This window comes from Notothenia rossii, assembly GCF_949606895.1.
Source record: "Notothenia rossii genome assembly, chromosome: 5".
Classification (NCBI taxonomy): Eukaryota; Metazoa; Chordata; class Actinopteri; order Perciformes; family Nototheniidae; genus Notothenia; species Notothenia rossii.
In genome coordinates, this window is record NC_136903.1 from 60182851 (window position 1) to 60204033 (window position 21183).

General features: G+C 40.7%; 1 pseudogene across 1 annotated transcript in view; it reads right to left on the reverse strand.

The window, feature by feature from the left end:
* Positions 1-21183, reverse strand: part of LOC307038849 (filamin-B-like) — a 79317-nt pseudogene that overhangs the window by 9083 nt on the left and 49051 nt on the right. The window contains exons 16-39 of the transcript XR_013810659.1: positions 19313-19436; positions 16816-16976; positions 16644-16734; positions 15915-16069; positions 15386-15503; positions 15017-15096; positions 14714-14899; positions 13837-14151; positions 12928-13045; positions 12116-12316; positions 11841-12014; positions 11310-11472; positions 11037-11197; positions 9598-9889; positions 7532-7684; positions 6604-6793; positions 5664-5909; positions 5104-5180; positions 3861-4108; positions 3119-3259; positions 2716-2844; positions 2295-2467; positions 522-680; positions 213-420 (exon numbers count right to left, since the gene is read on the reverse strand). The product of XR_013810659.1 is annotated as a filamin-B-like (transcript). The remainder of the gene's footprint in view (positions 1-212; positions 421-521; positions 681-2294; positions 2468-2715; positions 2845-3118; positions 3260-3860; positions 4109-5103; positions 5181-5663; positions 5910-6603; positions 6794-7531; positions 7685-9597; positions 9890-11036; positions 11198-11309; positions 11473-11840; positions 12015-12115; positions 12317-12927; positions 13046-13836; positions 14152-14713; positions 14900-15016; positions 15097-15385; positions 15504-15914; positions 16070-16643; positions 16735-16815; positions 16977-19312; positions 19437-21183) is intronic.

The window sequence follows — 21183 nt, forward strand, 5'->3', positions numbered from 1 at the left end:
CTAATGTTGCGCAAGTATGATGTTCACCATGTTCTACATCTTATTTCAGCGTTTTCTTTCAATTTCATCCTCTGGGAAACATGAATAAATGTAAACATTATTATAATGGTAAACCCTCACAAAGCTGTCTGTGGTCAAGCCACTACCTAAGTCTAAATATAGTCATGCCGTCAAAATGGCAAAAAAAGAAGAAGAAATAATTAAAATCACACTGACCGGCCTCCCGCGTGTCGACCACAAAGTTGGAGTTGTTGAAGGTGGTTCCCTGCACCAGGCCATCGCCGTGAACTTTGACCGCGCTGGCGTCTCCGATCTCAGACTGGACCACCATGATGGTGATGGGACTGTTGGCTACGTGACGGCCGTTCTTCAGGATGCTGACCTGGTGCTCACCCACCTCCCGGGGGATGAAGGAGATACCTGGGAGGAGGAGAGAGGGGGTAGAGGGATTAACAGTCAAGAGGGAAAGAAAGTTGGAGAGTTTCTGAGTGTGTGTGTGTGTGTGTGTGTGTGTGTGTTACCAATGTGGTTGTTGGCCAGCCTCTTCAGCAGGCAGGGCTCGTCGCGGCCAGACGGAGCCAGGATGCTAGCGGTCAGCAGGCTTAGGTCCGTCTCATTAATGTCCAGAGAGAAGTCTGCCGCAGAGCCCAGTTTGACCTGAGAGCGCCGCTGGTTGTCCTCTGACACACACACACACACACACACACACACACACACACACACACACACACACACACACACACACACACACACACACACACACACACACACACACACACACACACACACACACACACACACACACACACACACACACACACACACACACACAGGTAAATACACACCTGTGGACATGTAGCTGAAAAAAGCGATTTAACAGGTCTGTTATCCAAAGTTAATCAAAATCTGCCTTTGTTACTCTGCTCTATACTCTTAATGGTCCCTTGACACGGCCATTTCTACTGATCATAATTCCATTGTTGAGGTCTACTAGAATAGATTTACATAGTGCAAAGTTCCAAAGGCACATTGGTTTCTCATACAGCTCCATTGTTGAGGTCTACTAGAATAGATTTACATAGTGCAAAGTTCCAAAGGCACATTGTTTCTCATACAGCATCTCTGTATAGTAGGTGTATTCACTCTCTGTCCTACACGCCTTGTTGGAGCTCTTGCCCCCCCCCCTCATAGGAACCCACTGTGCTCTGATTGGTCAGCTCGCCCCCTCTGTTCTGATGAGTCCACCACCGTTACAGCGGAACATCAGTGATTATGTGTTACAATGGCGTTTGTCATTACTGGTGTCCTTTTCCGGTTGCTAACAGACAGATGACAATGCTGCGTGGGGTCTGGGTGTCGTGTTGGCGGGACGTTGCGCGGCTCGCTGCAGTGAGGAGGGGACAGTGTGAGCTCTATTACTGGTGTCGTTCCTGGTTGCTGCGTGGGGACATCGCAAAACTCAGCCTGAGCACCATGGATGCGGGAAGGGGGGGGTGCTGAGGGGGCTGCAGCACCCCATCTGCGAGGCTCCACTAGCACCCCCACCCCAAACGTGGCGCACCTACAGTGTAAGCGCGCCACAGTTTCGCCGCTGCGAGGCTCCACTAGCAACCCCCCCCCCCCCAGTGGGTCACAGTTTCGCCACTGAGAGAGTGTGTGTGTGTGTGTGAGGAGCTCAGGGATTAGTCCTTTTAGGTATGGTCACTTCACTGTACCCAGGAAGAAAAACGAGGCGTTCTGGGGCAGCATAGACAGGTCTTTTCTGTGTTAGAGTTTACTCACTACAGGGTGTACTTTGAGGGTTTGTGACTCTGCAGACCGTTTACATGCAGAAAAAACCTTCATAAACAACAAGGGGACAGGTAATAACCGGAAAAGCATGACATGGGACCTTTAAACATTTTTAATGATAGAACTCAGAAACAAAAACATATGTTTTCTGCTCAGTTTGTCTTAAGCAGAGTTACCATAAAATGTTAGAATGATCTGAATCCCGAGCCAGATAGAATAACTATGTTGCACTTTGATTAATATTGTGAGTTGGGGCTTTTGTGCTGCATTTATGTGGGGCTGGCATAAGAAACCAAAAAGGTGTTGTTGAACGCTCTAAGCAATAAAATACAACTTATCTGTTTTGTACCATTCATGATTCAGAAATTGCGATTTAAAGCTAATCAACAAATTGATTGGGTGGAACGACTTCCATCCACCCATCTTCCGTGCGTGTGCGCGTGTGTGTGTGTGTGTGTGTGTGTGTGTGTGTGTGTGTGTGTGTGTGTGTGTGTGTGGCTGACCGGTGATCCTGGCGGTGAAGGGGCTGCCGGCGATGTGCTTGCTGTTGTATTTGACCAGGATGTTATAGTCTCCGGGCAGAGTGGGCAGGTAGCTCACGCTGCACGTCCCATCCTTGTTGTCCACACAGCTGATATCCGCTTGGAGGGACCCTCGATGGCCAGGTCCAGACCCCCTGCACAGACAGACAGATTCAATTTGAAACAGGATGTTATCGCTGAACTGAATTGCATGCAAAATGCAAAGAATGTCACTATTTACTGCTGCTTACAAACGCAACCACTTACTACTAAATTATAATCTTGCATTTCTGATTTTGTGAGTTTTGGAGGATGAAAAAAGGTAGTGAGCTTGAAGGTGATTGATTCTTTGTGGAGAACTTAGATCTAGAGAAGCGTGGATGGGGTCCTGTAGCTAACTTACCTTCGGAGGCGTCCTCTGTGAAGACGGTGAATGTGGCCACCTTGTTGGCGACTCCGTAGCAGAGCCCGGGGCCGTGCGCTGTGACGTTGGAACTGCTGGCGTGGTTCACGTAGAACTGAAGAGGAGACTCTGTAAAAAGTTTTTAAAAAAGCATTTAACTTAAACATGGGGTAGTCCTCAGTTGACATGCTTTTGACCTACTTTCTGTTTTTCTGGTTGTGCTCCTTTGCTTGAATGAAGGAAAATAAAGGTGTTCGACATGCATTTATGGCTTAACTGTGAGATTGTTAGCGTGTGCTGACCCTGGGGTGTGTGTGTGTGTGTGTGTGTGTGTGTGTGTGTGTGTGTGTGTGTGTGTGTGTGTGTGTGTGTGTGTGTGTGTGTGTGAGACTGTGTTTCTGACCTGGGATGTGTGTTCCGTTGTATTTGATGTGCATCTCGTGCAGGCCGGCCTCAGTGGGGAGTACTGCACTGTGACCGTCCCGTCCAGGTTGTCAGAGATCAGCGGCTGAGCGGATTTACCTTGACGGCATCAGCACCTCACCTGAGGTCAGAGAAAAGACGCAGGTAAATAATCAATGATCCAATCCGATTATTCCTTTTGAATTTGTGTTATTATTGTGTTACTTGTATGAAAGTATGCCACGTGGCTCTTTATCTCTTGGCAGGTCTACCACTTTGTTCCTAACAGAACAATCTCAACTATTCGATGGATGAATCTTAAAGACTTCTGTGATTCTCTGATGTTTCTCTATCCCCATCATGAGTTTGATATTTGTGGATTTTAGTAAAATGTCTCAAAAAAGATTGGATGTATTGGTTTATGCATGTCTATTCATGATGTTTAAACCCTGTATATCTGCACATATGCAGATAAAGATTAGGCTACACTAATCGGATGTTTCCAACTTGTGTGCTTCAAACATTTACAATAACTCAAGAGCGTTGTATCATACTGTAAGTCAAACTGTATTTGAAAAGGGGGTCGTCGAGGTACAACCAACAATGCCATAAATTACATGTATACAACCACAAGAACAAAAATCATCAATACGCCATCGCTCTCATACCAACTACAGAAAGATGTTCAAGGTGTTTTAATGGAAAAACACTTCAGCTTCAAATGAAAATCAAAAATAAATCACCTGTGATCTCTCCCTTTCTGAAGGAGAAAGGGATCACCATGTCGAACGGTCTGAAGCCGCTTCCATTAATGCTGCTGCTGCTGCTGTTAGGATCAAGGGTTTCTGGTTCACCTGCAGAAGACAGACAGAGAGACAGGAAGTTAACACTTTGATTCAACCTGAAACAACTTCCGGTCAGTCTCAGCGCCCTGCAACAGAAACATGCTGCTGCCTGTGGCATCCTGGAAGTGCAGAGCGAGGGAGCAGAGAAGAATTAGAATTAGAATGATGATGATGATGATGATTGTGACTGAAGAAGAGGAGAAAGACAGACCACCACAGAAATCCCCCTGCAGGACAACATATGATCCTCAAGCAAAGCTTCCTGCATCACAAAGATAAGATACTTGGGACTGTTTTTTATATTCACGTTACACTGTTAGGTGATTTCTGCAATCCCATTGGGATTGGGAGACAAAAAGAGAAGCGATGATATGGATGAGGCAAAGCAGGCGAGGAAGTCCAACTTAGCATGGAGCGAGAGAGAGCAAGGGGCGATTTTACCCAGCAGCGACCTGCAAGAGAGAGGAGCTCTGTGTGTGTGTGTGTGTGTGTGTGTGTGTGTGTGTGTGTGTGTGTGTGTGTGTGTGTGTGTGTGTGTGTGTGTGTGTGTGTGACAATGTTATGCTACTGTGTGTTAAATCACGTTTTCATATAGTGTATGGTGATTTTCTTTAAATTGTAATATGATTTTTTTTCTCTTGATTATATCAGTTACATAAAACAAAGTTTGGTATTGTGAGGTCATTTGGGTTAATGGGAGTTTGTCATTGGAGCTTCTCCCAGTTAGGTTTTTTCAAGAGGTTTTTTTACCAGAACTGAATTAAAGGCTCCTCTACCCAAACAAACCAGGTAATTAAAACTGTTATAGCATTGAATTAGGCAGTTATAAGGATAAGTGCTGTTGGACTGCGTTAGCATTTGGTAACCTTCTCCTCTTCTCTGATAAATGAAGATCCAGTTGGAATATGTAGTCGGACCAAGATTAAGAAAGTGTATCATAAAAATGTGTTTTATACTAGATGAAAATGTATGACAGCCAAACACAACCCTTACGAATGCCCCTTTAAGGCAAATCAAACGGATGTTTCCTTAATTGATATTTGTGTATGACAATTGTAGGAAACATTTGGTGTAACGTCAGTTACGACTCTGTTGTGCCTCATGTGTGTGTGCACGTGTGTGTGTGAGTGCTTTTGGGTACCCAGGGCTGGAACCCAACTCCAGGGCCGAAGACAGAAGAGACCTCTCCTCTTGCATGTTGGGTACCTCATCAGTAGCCTGAAGACACGATAGTAATGATTAACATCTGACACCCACACAAAAAAAAAAACACACACACACTGCGTTGTGGGTAAATCCTTTCCTGCAAACTGAGGTATGAGGTCAAAAAGTACCAAAACCAAAAGCTGCATCAGCTGATTGTTTTTGGCCATTTTCAAAATCAATCTGCATTTACATTGCATTGTGCAGTTTATCTTCACAGTTATAGATTATACAATCTCAACAAAGCTTCAACAGTCAAAGAGTCATTTGTGTTGATGTTTACATGAATACAAACCAGCAGCTGCCTGGAAGACAAGAAATATACTTAAACAATTCAAACCTTTAAGCCTGTATAGATAGCTGTATAGACAATATTCGCAGTTAAATCTCTATATAAAACTGTTCTCAGCTTTATGACGACCTCGACTTTCATGAAACCATTTAGGATCCCCATTAGAGCCGTATAAACCTAACCACAAATGTATTCCCCCCCCTCACCATGACTTTGAAGGGGCTGCGTGGGATGTTCTCCCCCCCGAAGCGACGTAGATGACGTCAGTTCCCGGGGCCGGCGCCGTGTAGAAGATGTCGAATGTACCGTCCTCGTTCTCCAGCACCTCGGCCTCACCTCGCTGCCGTCGGGCTGAACCACCACACAGCTCACCTTCCCTTTCCCAGCAGCCTTAGCATTCACCACCAGGCCCAGTTCCTCGCCGATGGCAACCGTGGGACCCACACCCGGACCTGGGGTGGGGCAGGAAGAGGACAGTTAATCGTTTAACAATCAGAATCTGTTTGTTTTATGAAGTTGGATTCTTGTAGTTGCTCCATTTCACAATAAACTACAATAGGATAAGATAATATGAGCTATATAAAATAAGAAATTAATGTAAACATTTTAGTTTTCTTACAGTTGCTATATTTCAAAATTAAATAAAACAATATTTAAATAAAAATAAATATTTATATTAAGATAATGAGTTAAATTAAGAATGTTGGTTCCTTAACAGTTTTTGAATACATTGAAATAACTTAAAATACAAATATATATTTATATTATTTATTTATAAACATAAAAGCAAAGTAGTAAAATGTGTCTGCCAATTATTACAATATATAGCAACAATTAATATGAGAAAAATGTATATATAACAATATTTAAATTGGAGTATAAGTTGTAATAAAGATATTCATGCTGAAACCTGATTATTGCTTGAAATGTAAAGTATAATATAACCGTAATTATCTTAAGTTAAATCATGGTCAACTATGTTCTGTCTTGCACAGTTTATTAAGGTTGTTGTGTGTTTTTTTGGAATGAGTATTTTACTCAATGATTTGAATGTGGCCAATCCCTCCAGCAATGCTTTTTAATGCGTAATTTATATTTGGGATAATTTATGTTCTCTGTGTTACATCTTCCTCCGTGCCAACGTACCGGTGACGGTGCACTTGCTGGCGTCTCCGGTGGCGGTGGCTCGGACTCTGTAGGGCGAGGCGGGGATGTCGTCGCCGCCGTACTTGATGACGATGGTGTACCGGCCCGCCCGGTGGGGGATGTACGACACCCGGTAGGTTCCGTCACCATTGTCATGGATGGTGGGCTGCCTGGGTTTGCCATCCTGGTCCTTGAGAGGAGGGAGGATGGGACAGAATGTATTTATTATATTCACAAACAGAAAAAAAACCTTTACAGATTTAAGTGGTTTCATACATTTTCCTATTAACCTGTTTCCACTGTCATGTATACGGAGCCCCTAAAGGGACATGAAAAAAATAATAAAAAATAGATAGAAAAAAAAAGGATAACAGGTTTGCATCTCGTGCGCACGAGAAAGTTTTGCGTGTTTTTTTCCAACAATTTAATACAAATGTATTAGATTGTGAGGAAATTCTGACACTTCTTTATCAGAGGATAAAAATATCTTAAGGTGTTTGTCAGATAAAAGGAACTATTTGAAGTCGTCAATTTAGTTTCTTTTAGAAGTTATAAAACATCTAAAACTAATCTTTACCAAATACCCTAAAAACCTAACTAATCCAACTCTAAATAGCACCAGAATATTGATTTCACCAGTCTAAACATAACAAAATGACATAAGTAATTAAATGCATTTCAGGATAGAATAACTGTTTTATATTTTGCTACTCTTATTGTCAAGCTTTGACATATTTTGATAACAACTGCTGCCTTTATCTCTAAAAAACAGATAATGTCGTTCTATAGTCTTGACACACTAAAGCTCCTACATTTAAGTTTGGGTTTCATTAATCAATTCAGGTTTAGAAAAAGGTAGCTGTGAAAAAAAATAACATTCAGAGGTTTGTTTATAAATGTGTGTGTGTTATGAGTGTGTGTCACTGACGGTGATGAGCACGCTCAGCTGGCCCTGGCCGGCGTCCTTGGCGTCGATGTTGAACTCCACGGGAAGCTGGCGGGTACGCCGCTGGTCAGCCCGGGGCCGCTGGCCCGCACTTTACTGGCATCGTGAGTGGGAAGGACCCGGAACTTGAAGGGACTGAGGGGAGTCACACAGAGGGACTGTCAGATACTGACTGGAACAAGACCGTGGAGTATATACTGCTTAGCCATTTATTCATGTTATAACTGGCTGCTTCTTCACTATTTGTATATGTTTACTTTGATAATGCTGCTACCTATTTTCTTTACCTTGGGTGTGTACTTATTTGACTTTTTATGTTATTAACCTGTTAAACCCCAAGCCTGTTTTTCAGGCCTCAGCCCTATTTCTAAAATGACATGCCATAGATGTTTAAATTTTTTTTAAATAAATTCAGATTGAACATGATAAAAAAAATGTAAATGATAGTTTCCGTCCAAAAAGCCCCCATTATTAATAGTGAACACCACCCTTGAATGATGGGATAGTAGACTAAAAGCTTTAGGAATCCAAACTTAACATATAATAAGTACCCTGTATCAAGATTGTTGCAAAATAAGTGACATTTTACCTTTTTAGAGAGATTCAGAAAAAAAACCCACCTCTGGGGTCATTTGGGTGTATTTGCCATATCTCTGGAACCCATCGGTCGATTTTGGACTCTTTTGAACCGTTAGAGCCAATAGAATCGAGAGGGCGTTCCTAAATCCATCTAAACATTACCATTGGTGAATGAGAGTGATGCGCAGCCAGCATGCCCAAAACCGGAAGCTCTCATACACTCTATATGGAAACTCAGTTTATTGCCATAAATGTTATGATGGATTATCAGTAATCATTTCAAAGTGACGCAGAGACATTGGATTAACCTTCAGCAGCGTTTATCTGCGTTTTAATGCCCTTGAACACCGTTTTGGCCCCGTAAAGTGAAGTTGTGTGTTGTCTTTCCCGTTTTGGTCGTTCAGTGATGATACTTATAACATTGGAATCTGTGCAATCTGTGCAGATTGCATGAAGTATAAAAGATTGCTACCGTGAGTTATGTGCTAAGTGCGTCAGCACTCTTTCGCTTAGTGCTAATTCAGACGCTCGTCATTAGAGTTCCGTTTTATTTCGGTAACAATTGTTCATATCGTCAGTTAGCTGAATTGCCCCCAATTAAGTGGGTATGACACATTAATAGGTTGTTAAATGTTAAGAAGCCCTGAGACACAGTTTCGGGAATATTGTTGTGTTTTAGCCCCTGCGGGTTTAACAGGTTGTGCTCACCTCTCTATTTAAACATTTAACTCTACTTATTTGATTGTTGCCCTTTCTCTGCAGTGCCCACTTTGCTTCAATAAAAATCCCCAATGTGGGAATAGGATAGGATTTCAGATTGTGCTCTGATTTCTGAAATAAAAATTTGATTATGTTTTCGATTTTTTTCAACTTTACAATAAAGTAACAACTTAATTAAGGAATATTAATTTATTACAGTCAAAAGAAAGCAGCTTTTGGTATTCTTTTACTTAATTAGCATAAAAGTCTTAATATTTTCCTCCAAATGTTTCCAACACAATAGTTTCTATTTGTACATTTCTATTTGTACATTTCAACAAGGTATATTTCATTATCCCCTAAAAATTCAATGCCAAAGTATAGGCATTCAAGGGCCATAGAAGAATTCAAGGTCTTGAAAAGTTTATATTGTAGATTTAGTATTTTGTTTGTCCGGCAGTGGCTCAGTCATTAGGGGCTTGGACTGTGAGCTGTAGGGTTGCCGGTTCAACTCCCCGAAAAGACATAAATATGGAGTGTGGACTGCTACTTGGAGAGGTCCCAGTTCACCTCCTGGGCCCTGCCATGGTGCCCTTGAGCAAGGCACCGGACAACCCCCTTCCCCCCCACTCCTATTGCTCCTAGTACTAGACTCCTGGTACAAGGATGGGTTAAAAGCAGAGAACACATTTCACTGTGTGTCCTGTGTGCTCTGCATGTGAGACCATTCTATCTCTAACAGATCTCTCTGAATAGGTTGTGCTCAGTACCTGCGGGGGACTTCCTCCTCTGCGTATTTAACGGCCACAGAGTACGGGCCCTCCACAGACGGGGTGTAGGACACCAGGTGGGTCCCGTCCCCGTTGTCCGTCACCTCCACAGGCTCTGCCAGACCCTTAGGAGCCGAGACGGCCACGGCAAGCGGCGCCACGCCGGCCTTCCTGCAGTCCACAGTGAATGATTGTGGGATATTGGCCCTGACCCCTGACCCCACACCGGGACCAGACACCTTGACCTTACTGGAGTCCACCACGTCCTTCACCGGGACCTTGAAGGGACTTCCTGCAGGAGGAAATGTTGAAGTCATAAAAACATTAAATATATATTTTTATATATAGAGAACAAATATTATTTTTGGAAAAAAACTAAAAACAACTCCAGATTTAGGTTGTTTCACACATTATCTTTCAATTTATTTGCATTCATTTATATTTTAAACAATAATCTGCATACATAAATGGAAACTATTTTTTAAATCAAGGTTTTTACATTTTTATTGCATAACATAAACTTTTGGAGGAGGCCAATTTAGGTTTTTGAAAACTATGGTGGGGATTTTTAAGTTTCTGATGGTTCTAGGCCAAACATTTGATTATATAATCAATAAAATAGCCGGCAGCTGAATCCTTAATAATAATAATTGGGATTTTAAACTTGCCATGCAGCATTGACCTTAGATTCTCAAACGCCTAACTACTGACTAATTATGAGCTCTATAAAGTTTTGTCCTGCTGTTAAATTCTTTGCGAGTTGGATCTGGTTGACGTGGTTTCTGGGTAATGTGGTTTCTGCATCCTGATGCTGTCGAACGAGAAACCACGCTGATCTTTTCCTGGACGAAGTCGATTAAAGAGAGCTGCGGCTTTTTAACTTCAACCACATCTTTAAAAAATTTGTTTCAAAGACCTGGCACTTCGTTTATCAGCCAATAACATCAACAACATCCTTTAAACATTCACTGAACAACACTAAGTTCATAACATTTATTACGTTACAGGGGAAACGACATAAAGGGCATTTAGGAAATAAACAGATCTAGTTAGACTGTATCGGTTTAATACCTAAATTAAAACGTAAAGTACATTTTGTTAATTTTCTATAATTTAAATATTGTCAAATCCAATAACTAAATTAAAAACAAGTCCCCAACATAGATCGTTATATATGAACACAGTATTTTTTTCTAATCAAGTATTCGAATCAACATTATTATACCTACTATATTATTGTGATGGCTCAAAGTCATGTGCCGACCAAAAAAATGGGCATCATGAAACTACTTCATCATAGGGGGGGGGCGAATGAGTGTGTGTGAGAGAAACACAGGGATTTTAGCCTTTGCAGACCATTTATATTCACAAAAACCTTTGTAACACTGCAGGAAACTCCCAAAAAGCAGAATAGGGCCTCCTTGAATCCGTTATCTCACCGGGGATGTGCTCTCCTCCGTAGGTGATGTTGACGTCGTAGAGGCCGGGGGTGTAGGGAACATACTCCACGCTGCAGCTGCCATCTTTGTTGTCTTTGCAGGACATCTTGGATTCTGATGGACCCTCCACAGTGATGCCCAGACCACCGATACCGGCCCCTCTGGAGAGGATCAACACACACAAAGTCAGCATTAGTTTGAGCTCAAGTTAAAGAACGTTCACCTTCCACGAAGTTCACGTTTTACTCTCTACTCGTCTGCTCCTGACAGTACCTGGTGATGATGTTGAAGTTGTTGGTCTCGTCAGTCAGGGCCTGTTGGAGCCCGGGGCCGGTAGCCACCACCCTGCGGGGGTCACATCCCTCCCCCACCGTCACCCTGAACGGGCTCTTAGGAACCGGAGTGTCGTCGTAGAAGACCTGCACGCTGTGGACGCCTGAAACACACACCAGGAAATAGAGGCGCTGATTATCACAGCACGATGGGTTGTTATAGGTTACAATTAGATCATTTGGTAATGATTACAGATTTATGTTTAGCAGAGATGGGACCACCTCATTGTTTTGCAAGGCGCAAATAAGTCTTAAGACTTTGCACAAAGGTCCAAAGTCCTAAACTGTCAAGTCATAAAGCGCTGTAAACCAAATGCAAAGCCATTTTCAACCAGCACAGTATGTATACTGCAACTATTTTTAAAACAGTGAATCTTGTTTGATTTTTTTTTTTGGTTTGTATTCTGACTGGAGTTCAGGTCCAGTGACCTGAGTCCACCTGATGAGTGTTTTCAGTCTCGGTTTGTGTTACCGTTCTCAAACGGCGTGTACTCCACGCCGTATGTGCCATCCTCCCGGTCGGTGATCTGACACTCCGTCAGCGCTCCGGACGGGTTCTTCACCTCCGCATTCACGTGGTCCCCCCCCCGCCGGCTCAGAGGACGGGCGTCCACCGTGAACTCTGTGGTGGCTTCTCTGAAAATGGCTGGAGGAGAAACGCATGATTAAAGGGACAGTCCACAGATTTTTCAAACAAAATGTAGTTTACAAAGATACATATTGACCAACAGATTACCCATACTGCACCTTGTTTTTCCACTCCGGGTCCGAACACTTTGATCTTAGAAGTGTCGACGGCAGGATCTGCCGTCACCTTGGCGGGGAACCCAGGCACGGCCTTGCCCCCGTACTTCAGTAGCAGCGTGTACATGCCGGCGCTTAGCGGGACGTAGGTCACCGTGTACGTCCCGTCTTTGTTGTCCAACACCTCCGTCTTAGCTTTAACACCTGCAGCAACACAGTGCAGTTCTTTTATATTAATATCAGAACACTGAAGTCTGAATTTCACAAACTCAGAGTTACTTAATAAAACTTCAACCACCAACAAAAGAATATATGTAAAAGACGACTATGTTGTATAATTAACACAAATAGTTTTGTAGAATTTTTTATTTTTTTTCTATCAACCAGTTAAAGGACTATGCTTGTAGTTTTCTACTGCAAGACAGCCATTTGTTTTAATTTAGCACAATATGAGTCAGAGAACTTCAGGTGAACATTAAGACTTTTCCAAATTAGGATACCATTTTGACATTCCTGATTCAAAATCCCAGCAAGATCTGGCTAACTGGCTGTTTGAATTCATTAATGTGTTCATTTTGACACCAGAAAAAAATAAAATAACAAATACATTAATTTGGTTATTTTTTCCAGACATTTTGTTTTATCACACTGACTATTTAATGAGGGAATAAAAACATAATTAACCTTTACACCAAATGGTTGCCTGGAAACAGTGAACTATATCTAACATGTATAAAGAAGTGCACCATTAAGGACGTTCACAGCTATCAGTGTGTATACTGGTTACTGGTGAGGGAGAATAGTGTTGGTGTTACCGGTGCGGGGGGCAGACCCCTTGGGGCTGGTGGGGGGGGTGTCCAGCGCCGCCTCCAGGCTGAGCTGTCCCGCTCCGGCCCGGGAACAGTCCACATTCACCACACTGGTCTCTCCAACCTGCACACACCACAAGCTTTATCTAGAATCTAAAATTGAAAGCTTGTCATTTAAAGAGGCGAAGGGTCGAAATTCATCTCTGCAAATCTTAACTGAGAAGTGAGAAGGAGCCAAAGTAATATTCCCTTGTTTTATTTTTTTAAACCTTTCTTCGTATAATCTCCTCACAATCAACACAGGAACACTGGAACACTGGAACCTCTTGGACAATTTGCTATGATCTGGGTTGGGGGCTTGGAACAAACAGACAAAGTTTGGAAAAAATAGGCCCCTCATCCCCCTCAGTTTCGTTCAATACTTGTATGCGTATGGGATCATGATTATGTTTTCATCTATTTACAAACACTGAACAAATGCCAAGATATCGCGCAATGTTGCAGTTTGATATAACTTCAGAATGAACCAAATATAAAATGGTCCGTCCTAAGGTAATATATATCTCGTATAAGTAAGAAACATTTGATTCACTTAGCCTTCTCTAAAAATGGTCGGAACCCGTATGCTGTTCTTGCCATCTTTTTGAATTATATATTGATATTTTTTCTGAAAAGTAGCAGTTTGGTTTTGTGGGAGACTCTGAATACTATGATAACTATGATCTAGTGAGAGTGAGGGTCTAAAATGAAAAGGTACTAGCAAACGGTTGGGAAAAAAACAAATAATACAACAACATCATCTTTTCTAAAATGATCCAAAATTGATCCAATATCATATTTAAACCGCTTAATGTTTAATCAGGTCTCTAAAAAAAAAAGCATAATTCTCCTTCTATTTCCTCTCCGGCTGCTCACCTTGGCTCTTTTCAGGCCCGACCCCGACGCCACCACATTTGAGGGGTCAAAGGGCATCTGGACGTTGGCTTTAAACGGCGACCCGGGGATGTGGACCTCCTCAAACAGGATGTTCACCAGGTAGTCCCCGGGCTCCGTGGGCAGGTAGGAGACGGAGCAGGTTCCGTCCCCGTTGTCCGAACACTCTATCTTAGCCTCTGTCGGGCCCTCCACCGTCAGACCCAGACCCCCGGTGCCCGCGCCCTTTGTGTCGATGGAGAACTCTGCAGGGTTTCCCACCAGACCCCCCTTCAGACCGGGGCCAGACGCTTTCACCTGGGGGGGGGAGGGGGGGGCCAGTGATGGTAACATACAGAGGGTTTCATTGCCATTTTTATTACAACACATATAAATGTTATTTTCATGATTGTTTTTGTGTTGCCGTTTGCTTTCTTTGCTTTTCAATGATCCTTCCCACCCCGTTTCCAGGCACAGAGCCATTAGACATCCCAGACTTTCAACAAAAAAAGTAAATATTAAGGATACAGTAAACTATTACTCGGTGGAAATAACATACGTTAGTTGGATAGATTTACACTGCAGATATTAATGTACATGCATTATTATATATAATAAACACTCTTTACGCTTCTGTAATAAAGGAAATTGGCTGAATAGACTGTTAAAAAATTGATTATTTCATTTTGGTGATTTTATTCCCCTTTTCATGCTGGTAATCATAAAAGAAAATGTGCCCATAATCATGGAGGATGATATTTCTATTGTAGAAAATATAAATTATATATGTATAAATATAGAAATAGAAATTGAATTGTTAGGATCTAATGTGGTCCTTTAGGAGGAAAAGAAACATGGTTGTAGAGAGAAAGATGCTGACCTTGCTGGGGTCTGGGGGCAGCTGGGCCTCCACAGGGAAGGGGCTCCCGGGTACGGGGTGTCCGTCGTAGGACACGTTGACAGCGTGCACCCCCTCCTCTGTGGGGGTGTAGCGTACCACACTGACGTCTGCTTTACCGGGCTGAGGCTCCATTTTGCACTTCACCGTCCGCTGGCTGGGACTCAGCTGGTAACACGAGCAAGAACAATTAATTAAATAACATTTTTAACACTTTTTTATACTTTCCTTTATGTAAACTAACCCTGGGATAATATTCAAGCTGATATTGATTTGAAGACTCACCACTGTCACCTCCAGACGACCTTGACCTCCTGCACCCTTTGTGTCCACCATAAACTGCTGCTCCTGATCCACCTCCGCTCCTGAAGCACATTTATTATTTATTCATCATGTTAGTAACAATATCAATCTAATACATTTTCTGGTGGTGCATTACACAACAGCAACACTTCATTCAAACATTTCATTAACCTGCCCTACTTTCAAACACACATGCATTTTGACGTATACCTTACTGTTGAGCTTTTTGTTTACAAAGTAATGAACCACAACCTGATTTACTTAAATTTCATCAAGACTTTTCTCCATTTTTTGATAATTATGCTTTAACTTGGACAGAAAGCCATCAGGAAGCAGAGAAAGATGTCTTACTTCCTTCCAGGTTGTCCACGGTGACTTTGATGAGATCCAGCGGTGCAGCGACACCCACTGTGAAGGGGCTCTTTGAGATGGGGTCTCCTCCGTACGTCACCACGATCTTCTGCTCCCCCTGCAGACACATGACACATGCAGATACAACACTGAAGATAAGAGATATAATCCTTTATCAGTCCCACAGCTGGGACATGTGAAGTTAAAGCAGCAAAGGGAATTCAAGAAAGATCGATAATAAAGCAAAAATACAAATATATCGACAGTAAATAGGAAAATATAAAAGGTAGACAGACTAAACCATTGAATTTACTTGATTGGACATAGAAAAGATTGATTTGCACAGCTTAGTGATCAAACTTACCATCATCTTATTTGACTGATAAAAGACACAAATCCCACATGTGCATTTATTGTACCTTTTCTACCGTTTGCCGGTCAGGTGTGTATTTTACGCAGCTATTGATCAGGAGCATGTTTAATGCATCTGTTACATATATCCTCATGTGCTGCTATTTCTCTGGCGTACCTGTTGTACAGGTGTGTATTTGACAGTCTGGGAGTAGTCGTAGTTGTCGATGATGTCGAAGTCTTTCACGGGAGAGGAGAAGGAAACATCCAGCGGGGCTTTACCGGCTCCTTTAGTCAGCACTGTGAAGTGAGTCGGCTTACCGCCCTCCACACCTGCACAGGGAGAGAGAAATAACAGACACAAGGTAAAACTAATTAAATAAAAAATGGTAAGTGCACACAGAGCTGATTTTTAGAAGCAAGTGGTCCCTTACCAGCAATGGACACTTGGTGGATACTAGTCACTGATTGAACAACAAAACCTTGGGATGTCAACTCCAATATCTAAAACTCCTAGTGGTTGTTTGATATAGGAATATCGCTTATATTGTGAAAATGTTTCTTGGAAATATGTTTCTGAAAACATTTATGGCCAAAAGTAAGCCGTGCATGTGGGATTTTCATTTTAGTTTGTGAAGAGGTAAAAACCAAACAACAAAGTATGGTTTACATTTTGAACTACCTTGTCATTTGTAAAGTGCATCCATTGCTAAATGTGTCTTTCATTAAGTTTGATAACAGTTCATTTAAAATATTTTCTTTGCATCTGGAAATGCCCGAAAAACTTTTAGGAGTGTTTTGATCATCATCGAAATCAGATTTGTTAGTCAATATAGAACTCAATAATGTTGTGTTGTTAATAAAACAAAAAAGTTCAAGAAAGTGTGTGTGTGTGTTTGTGTCTCACCAGTGCGAGCCAGACCAGGACCATCTGCTTTGACCTTCGATGCATCGTGAGAGGGCTCGACCTTCACGGTGAAAGGGCTCTGTGGAACTTCCTGTAGGGAAAAAAAGTCACATTGATTTTCATAAGAACAAACCATCAACATCTTTGTGTTTCTGATTGTTTGCGTGTGTACCTTATCAGTGAACAGGACTTTCACAGTGAGTCTTCCTGCAGCAGGAGGCATGTATTTGACAGTGAACGTGTCGTTGGCGTTGGGGATGATGTCAAAGTCCACATCGGCCTCTTTGTCACTGACCATGTTGGCGTCACACTTAATACCTACGCTGACATCCCCTACAGGAACACAAAAACACACATTTAATTTACACTGCACAGATAAGCAGACAGATCAATATATATACATTAATATATTTATTTGGAAATAGAAGCAATGGATTCATTATATTTTCATTGTTAAAAGATAATTAATCTTTCTTTACAATAGTATTATATTGTAAATGTAATATATTTAATTATTTTAGTTGACTTATTTCAATAATATATCTTACTTTTATTGTTATTCTTGTGTTATGACACTTCACTTTATAATTACTATTTTAATGTGCTTAATCTATTTGATGTTATTAAATGTTTTACTTAGTTCACGTATAATACTGCATTTATATATTTTTCTTTGTATAATAAATATTATATAATGTATACTCTATAGTTTTTTATTCTTATGTTGTACGTTACTTTTCTATTTTAGTTACAAGAATTTCTGCCACAGGGAGGTGCTAACGGGATCCAGTATACTGCTGTTCCTTCATTGCATTAACTCACGTCAGAAACATCTTGCATGGGGATGTTACATGTCATAGACTCTCTAATGTAAACAATGAACAAACCTCGCAGCACAATTAAAGAGTTTACAGCAGGGGCACTGCGCCGTCAACCACAGAGTATGGGAGATTCCTCAAACACTGGCAACCTGAAAACTGCTTTATCTTATAGGACTGTCCCCCAGGGGAATGGACACACAGAGGGTGTGTGTTAACACTGTACATCTTAAGCAATCAAAACCGGAAAGATAAACTTCAGGTGACGCAATATTTCAACATTCAGACCATAAAAGGAAAATCCTTTCAGTATCAAATACTCACTACCAGCAGGAGCCTATTGGTGCTTTGCTGAGTAACAATTCAGTGATTGCTCATCAATTTATAAAAAAAATTCAGTAACTCAAAGTCCTGCTTTCAAATACTTACTTAAAAAGTACAGTGGTATTAGAAACATAATGAACTTTAAGTCCCAAAAGTATACTGTAACAGAGATCCACTTATATATTAAAGACCCACACTCTTGCTTTAGCTTCTAACAAACCTAAAGTTCTCCTGTGTTTTTGTTTGTTCCATAGTATCCTCACCTCAACAACTAAATATGTTGAATATGCTACATTATGTGGAGCTACATGAGGTGAATGAACAAGATACATGTAGTGTATGTACTGCAGCTCAGTGAGAGACTGCAAGGAATTGGGGGTTGCAACCAATGGTGGAAAAAAAAGTAATGATACTGTACTTAAGTAGGGGTTAAAGTTAGGTACTCAAGTATTAAAGTAAAATTACTCATTAATTTATATAATTGGTCAATATGGAGAATATTTGAGATAGTACTGAGCGAATTAGTAGTACATATATATTGTGTTAACCATGTAAAAAGTAACTTCATGTGTCAAATAACTGCAATAGAGTAAGAGTATAAAAAGTTCTCTGAAATGTCGTGGAGTAGAAGTACGAAGTAGCAGAAAAGAGAAAGACACAAGTAAAGTACAAGTACCACAACATTATACTTAACTACAGCACTTGGTTATATGCCACAACTGGTTGCAACAAACTATTATTATTTTTAATAAATGTCAGGAAAAAGTGAGGAATGTCCATCCCAGTTTCTCAAGTCCAAGTTAGGATCTTGAAATGTCTTTGGTCAGGCCAAAACACAAAGATATTATGTTGATATGAAATAGGGAAAAAAGCAGGGAATCTCCATATTTAAGAAGCTTATAGGAATGTACTGAAAACACGGATTAACAGTGAATGGATTATTCTGCTGCAGCAATTGGTGAAGATTCAAAGGCTGCTTTGACAGGCAGAGACAAGTCTTCCTCCATCTTAAACAGTCTGGAAGCAATTTTAAACAAACTTTGGATGCTTTTTCCCCTTTCTTTTCTTTAAATTGTACGTGTAGTGCATTTATGACACTAAATAGATCCTGGACAGCAGAGCTCATTGTAATGCAAGTCATTTGCATGTATTCCTGCATGTAAAACTAAAAACGGCTTTGTTAGGTTGCTCTTTAATATATGTCTGTACATGGTTAGTGCAGGTAGATGGTGAAGTGTGAGCATGTGTGAGCATGTGTGAGTGTGATCTGCTCAGGAAGGTCAAAGTAAAGAATTTCCCTTCAGGATGTTTCTGCTTTGAGATCACCTCTACTACATACCAGGGGGAAACGTGTGTGTGGGTGTGTGTGTGAGAACCATTCACAGACCACATTTTATAGGTCAATGTTTGTGTTGTTCTGACACCGATGGAAACTGATATAACACCGAATAAAACTGTATGTGGGGATATCCCGTCCTAATTGACACTATGTGTGTTTGTGTTTGTGTGTGCCTTTGTTCATCTCACCGTCTCCAGCTCCTGAACAGTCCACAGTGAAGTGTGTTGGCTCGTTGGCCTTAAGACCAGTTCTCTCCACTCCAGGACCAAACACCTTCACCATCTTGGGGTGGCTGCCTTTACCCACATTCACCTACAAGCACCAAAACAGGAGACTATTAACACGATTATTTGACATTATTCCATCATTAAGATAATGCAATGTTAATAACAGCAAAAGCAGTTAAAAATGTTTTCCTATTCTAATCATTCATCGGAAACAACTACATAAATATAGAGTGCCACAGGGTTCCATCGTTGATCCCCCTACTTTTCTGATTTTTACTTGTGTATATATATATATATATATATATATATTTCACATTTTCAAACAGGTTATATTTTGTACGCTGCTTGATTTAACTCAACCATATTAATATTTATATATTCAGCAAATATAGCATTTTTTTTTTTTTGAATCAATGTATTCCATATATTTGGACAGGAGTTCAGAGACAAGAGTTAAAGTAAAGCCCCTGAGATCAAGTGATATTAATATAAGTTGTGCATCAGAACTTTAGACATATATTTAAAATGGATAAGAGGCTTGTCCTGTTAAAAAAAAACAATACTGTTCATGTAAAGCATTTTCTCTTTGTTTTCTCATCAGCTGATTTCTCATCAGCTGATTTCCCGGCTGCAGCTCTAGAGGCACCAATGAAGAACTGATTGATATAGAGAGATAACAAGAACTCATATATGAATAAGTAAAAGCAGATCACATCTACAACTTACATTGTCTTAAGACTTTACCTCTAAAACACTGTTTACAAGAGTGGTCAGTTCATAATGAACCCAAAACAATAACAGTACCATTATTGTCATTTAGTAATTAAATGAACAAGCTCTAGTTTTGTCTTTTATAGCTGCTCAAAGCATGTTCTACAGCAAGCTGGTTGAAAAACAAGAACTGTTGGAAAACCAGCACTTTCGAGTACAGACACATGCTGCAGGTTGGAGTCAGTAAATTAGTTTTAAATATCAAACAAACACAGCAAACATTGAGCCGAGATGAATGCAGTTGTTTATAAAGAGTGGGCTATACAGCCACACAGTGTCTGAAAAACAGGGTGGGTTTTTTCTTTGGTAAAACTAAAATTATATTTTACATAATTATCACTTCAAATAACTACAGCTAAAAGTGAATTGTGTGTAGGAGTATCTAGTCCTACATAACTTACCAAGATGGAAAAATACAAAAAAACATCACTGTCATGCATACCAGCAAAAAATATATAGCAAATGATCCAAATAACACAGTAAAACATTGAAATGAAATGTCAGAATTTATTTATTTTGAAACCACACTATCTTCGACTTGCGACTCAACTTGATAGAAATTATTTTGGTTTTAGTACAGCTGATGGTTAGTTTCAGTCAACATGTTAGTTACAGATTCACCGTGAGACAAAAAATCGAATAAAAAAATGCATGCACTTCATGTATGCAAGAAAACATATTTGACTAAATTAAACTTTGGTAAAACAAGTTCAGTGAATAAAATCGTTCAAAAATATTTTGTTTAAAAGTATTACATAGATCAAAAGTCAACCCTCAATTAAAATATAAGAACGGTAAGCCAGTCAGGCATTTCAGATAATTTCTCTGACTTGCAGTACGTTTGTTTATCAGCCGTCTTCCAGCTTCTTTTAAGTGAAAAAACGAAAAACCAAGGGCAGCCAAAGTTGTATCAGTCAACCTCCTAAGTTAAATTCATAAATCTTGTGAGTAGAAGTAAATATTCTGTTTTCATGAGAATCAGGACAACACAAAAACTGCAGCTACATGTAACACGTGTTGTCCACACCGCCTTCACTATCACTTTTTCACCATTCACTTTT